This window comes from Penaeus japonicus, unplaced genomic scaffold (assembly GCF_977035675.1).
Source record: "Penaeus japonicus unplaced genomic scaffold, GWHDUDI00000001_assembly GWHDUDI00000040, whole genome shotgun sequence".
NCBI classification, from domain to species: domain Eukaryota; kingdom Metazoa; phylum Arthropoda; class Malacostraca; order Decapoda; family Penaeidae; genus Penaeus; species Penaeus japonicus.
Window position 1 is genome coordinate 689,465 of NW_028234442.1, and position 5,000 is coordinate 694,464.

Sequence of the window (5,000 nt, forward strand, 5' to 3'; positions counted from 1 at the left end):
AAAAGGGTGAGGGAGGAAGGGGTCTGGATATAGAAGGTTGCGGTTGTTGTGGTTAGGGGTAAGGATAGTTTATTTATTCATATATATATATATATATATATTTTTTTTTTTTTCATTGAAGTATTATTCTTCTTCGTAATTAAAATGTTGAAAGTACTGTTTTTTTTTTTTTTTTTTTTTTTTTTTTGAGCGTGAAAAGCAGAAGAGGAAGTGGTTAAAGGAGCTGGAGAGATAGTAAAAATGAAACTTGGGAGGAGATAAAGTGAGAGTTAGAAAGTTAAGTGAAGAGAGTATTAGCTTTTTATTTTAGGTCTGCCAAGAGAAGGAAGTTGGAGGATAGAGTGTAGGTGCGCCCTCGGGAGGCAGTCGGGATACCAGAACACTGACCAATGACTTGAATGATGGAAATATGTAAAGTGAAGAGGAAGTGATGAAGGGAGCTGGAGGGAGAGTGGAAAAGAAATTTACGAGGAGATCAAGTTGATAGAAGGAAAGCTGAGAAAAGCTGGAAAGGATAAAGTTTGTAAGACCATGGGAAAGAAGTGAGAGAAATAGCATGTATGTGCGCCATTAGTAGCTGAACAAATCCCCGGGTCAACCCCTCGGGAGGCAGTTAGATACCAGAACACCTAGCATGCTATTCATTAGATTTTTTTGTTTTTATTTGTTTTTATTTTATTATCTTATTTTAGTACTTGTTCTGAAGTGCCATCATCTTGATTGACCTCCCTTCGTACTTGATGATCTGGGTGATGTCATCGGCATACATATAGTGACTGCTGCCATGTGACGACTCAGGCAGATCTGCAGTGAAAATGGTGAAGAGTGTCGGTGAAAGGCAGCTTCCCTGTGGAACTCCACTGCTGAGGGGAATTGCTTCGCCGACTGTATTGCCGATGACTATTCTTGCACTTCTATTGACAAGAAAGTAGCACAATAACTTGGTCAAGGGCGTCGGGAGGTTCAGCCTGATGATCTTAAGTTTCAGGCCTGTGTGCCAAACTTTATCGAAGGCTTTGGCCACATCTCTCAGGACCACATTGACTTGGTTCCTTTCACTCATGGCATTGGCAATTTTTTCATATATGATTGCAATGGCTGATGATGTTCCTCTGCTTGGTGATTGCGCAATCGTGAGTTCAATATCTTCTCAAAGGCTTTGCCTGGGACTTCCAGCAGAGAAATCGGTCTATAATTCTCTACTTTTCTTGGATTTTTCCCAGCATTTGGTATCATCTTGATTCTCGCTTCCTTGAAGTGATCAGGGAAGTATCCAGCAGTGAGAGAGGCATTGTATATGTTTGCCAGTCTCAGCAACATCTTAATAGGAAGATTTTGCAGGATTGTTTTATTGATCCTGTTTTTGCCTGGAGCAGTTCTATTCTTAAAACTTTTTAGTTAGTTTGACGTCTCTGGGGCTGACCTTGGCCATTAGTGGGTCGGTGGGGTCTAGTCTTGTGAAATCAGCAGCAGCATCTGGAGACAGGAGCTCGATATGTCTTCCTATTTCCTCTATGATGGTCTCCTCGAAATCACTGTCAAAGTTCTCTTCTTCGGTAATTCTGAAGCAATTTCTCCAGAAATTTCTGAACAGGATTTCTTGTTCTTCTGCCAAAAATTTGCCAAATTCGCGCTTTTTGTAGCGAGCCACCATGCCAGCTACAAGCATCCCCGTTCCTCAACCCTGGACCTCGACCAATCGCGAGTGACCTGAGCTGCGAGAGCTCGCTACCATGCACCGACGTCAGGGCGAGCATCAGTCGGAGCTTGCCCCTGTGCACTGACCAATCAGGTCGCATGCTGCCACTGACCTACAGTGCCTCTACCTCGCGAGTCGGGTCCTCGTGTACCTGCCCGGTTACACTGACGCACCTGCACTCACACACACAGTGTAATATCCATTTACTTACAGAAACATATACATACACATATACAGTACATCGAAACAAACCTAGCTAATCTCGCAGTTGTGACACCTGGGTTGTTTTGAATTTAATGTATCGGTGTTATGGGCTGTGATGATTTTTGTGAACAGTTTATAGATTACTGAAAGGAGGCTTATAGGTCGGTAATTTTTCAAGTCTTTTGTGTCTCCCTTTTTGTGTATTAAAATTATTATTGCATTTTTCCAGGCCTTTGGAGTTTTACCGACGCTTAGATATCTGTTATAGAGACTGGTCAGTTTTACTGCCGCGAACTCTCCTGCATCTTGAATAAGATCTACACTAATGCCATCTCCTGGTGTTTTTCCTCTTTTCATGCTATTTAGTGCCCTATTTACTTCCTCTACCACGATGTTTGGAACGTCTCCAATTGTTGTGTTTGTCTCCGTATGTGGTTGATCATTTGAGTGGTATAAGTCGCGATAGAAGTCTTCTATTACTTTGATAATTTCATTTTTATTGTAGGCCACCTCTCCGTTGGCTTTCTTTACTGCATAAATTTGTTTTTTCCCTATTCCGAGCCTCCTCTTTGTTGCCTTAAGGCTGGTGCTGGCAAGCAGAGCTTCGTTTATTTTTCGTATGTTAAATTTGCTTACATCCTCTTTCTTCTTCTTGTTTATCATCTTAGTCAGCTCTGCTGATTCTATCTTGTCTCTGATTGATGTTACTTTCATGTCCCTATGCTGTTTCATAAGCTCTATTGTCTCTACCGAAAGCTTACTGAACTTTTCTTTTTCGTCTTTACCCTTATTTCAAGTGCAGCTTCTGAGTATTTGTTTCGGATGTTGATACTGAATTCCGTCGCCCTATTCTCAATGTTGATTAGATTAACGAGAGGCTTATGAGCTTATTTCATTCCCTTCTTAGCTTTAATTTTACTCTACTTCTGACCAGTCTATGGTCGCTACCGACATTTACTTTATTGATAACGGTTACGTCTTCTACAATGTCGCGCCTATTGTTGATTATGAAGTCAATTTGGTTTTTAATACCAGATGGTGATTTCCATGTCAATTTCCTCCCGGTTCTCTTTTCGAAGAATGTATTCATAATTTTAAGGGATTGAGCTTCAGCGAATTCTATCAGCCTTTGCCCTCTCTCATTTCTGGTGCCTATTCCATGTTTCCCATCCGAGGTTTCTCCATCTTCCCTTATTCCTATCTTGGCATTAAAATCCCCCATAATCATGGTAAAATGGGTTTTTGTTATATCGGTAGCTGCTTGCACATCTTCATAGAAGCTCTCTATCTCCTCATCACTATGACTGCTGGTAGGAGCATAAACTTGGATAATTTTTAGGCTATATCTGTTGTTTAGTTTCAGTATTACAGAAACTACTCTTTCACTCACACTGTAGGATTCCCCAACATTCTTTTCGAGGCGCTTGAGAACTAAGAAACCTACTCCTGATTCTTGTTTGCTATCCAAGGGTTTACCTCGCCAATATAATAAGTGTCCATCATTTAGTAATTTCTGCTGTTCGCCTAGTCTCCTAACTTCAGAAAGTCCTACAATATCCCATTTAATAAATGAAAGTTCCTCAGGCAGTGTCAAAATATCAGATTCTGTTCTCAGGGTCCTTACATTATATGTGCATAAATTCATCTTTAGGATGCCTGGGTCTAACCGGATACTTTTAGCACCCTCTGCTCCGGAACTATCCTGATCGTCGCCGTGACCAGGGGCTCCTTCGCTTCCGGGTAATGAGGGCCATTGTCTTGACTGGGAAATCATATTTAAGAGGGGTGTGGCCTGATACCCCCACCTGTCGGCCTTAATTGTGCATGATGGGGGGGGGGGAGTAATTTTAGTCTGGAGGTTGCCATTAATCTCCAATAACACATTTGAGTTAGTCTCGCATGTTATTAGGAGATCTTAGTATCCCCCGATCTATCTCACGACTTTCCGGGCTACTCATGTGAGAATGGACATTTATTTATATATACGTGCAGGGCCTACGCAAAAAATGCATGTTTGCATGTTTATGCGCGCTCCCGTGCCCGCACTTATATTCGTTACTACATATAGATTGTGCCCGTGAATGCACGGCATAGACACATATATATATATATATATATATATATATATATATATATATATATATACAAATAAGCAATTATGCACATACTCCAAGAGTATGAAGACGCCCGTATGTATGAACACAGCACCCATACATAACAGCGTCCATGCGTGCACCTACACGCACATGAATTATAATGTGCCTATGCATTATAATTTGTTTAAATAAATATGGTAGGTAATGGTATACATATATCTGGCAACAATTCAGAGAGGCAATTACTAGTTGGTACCTAAACCGTTTGAGCGTCCTAGTGTGACCTTGACCATTGGTGATGCCATATCTTGTGTTGGGCTTTCATTACAAATAATTTCCCAGACTGATATTCAGTATGGTTGCATGATTAGATTTATGAACACTGGAAACATAATATATGTGATTCTATAGTACAATGTACTCACGAACTAAGAATGGATTTTACTCAGGCCAGATGTTGGATGGTAGTTGATCACCTTTGACCCTTGGCACTGGTGTTAACATGGCGTCTATGGGAGCGTTAAGCGATATTTGACTCATTTTCTGTTGGTTTGCTTGGATGGTATGATTATATATTAGAAGTATATTCAGACATCCTCAGATGTCTGAATATACTTGCAAATCATTATAATAGATAGTATAACTCATTTTTTTTTCGTTCATTTATATTGTGGCACTTTTTGGCATTTCACTGCCTTTACTCTACTTCTAGCATTCTTGTGGCATTCTTTTTTTTTTCTTCTTTTTTAATTTCTACAACACTTGTGTAATTTCTTATTTCTATTTCGTATGTATATGCACTCTAGACATTCACAGATATTTATATGTATATATATATATATATATATATATATATATATATATATATACATATATATGTATATATATATATATATATACATATTTATGTATATATATATATATATTTTATGTATATATATATATTTTTTATTATGTATATATATATTTTTTTTATTATGTATATATATTTTTTGTTATTA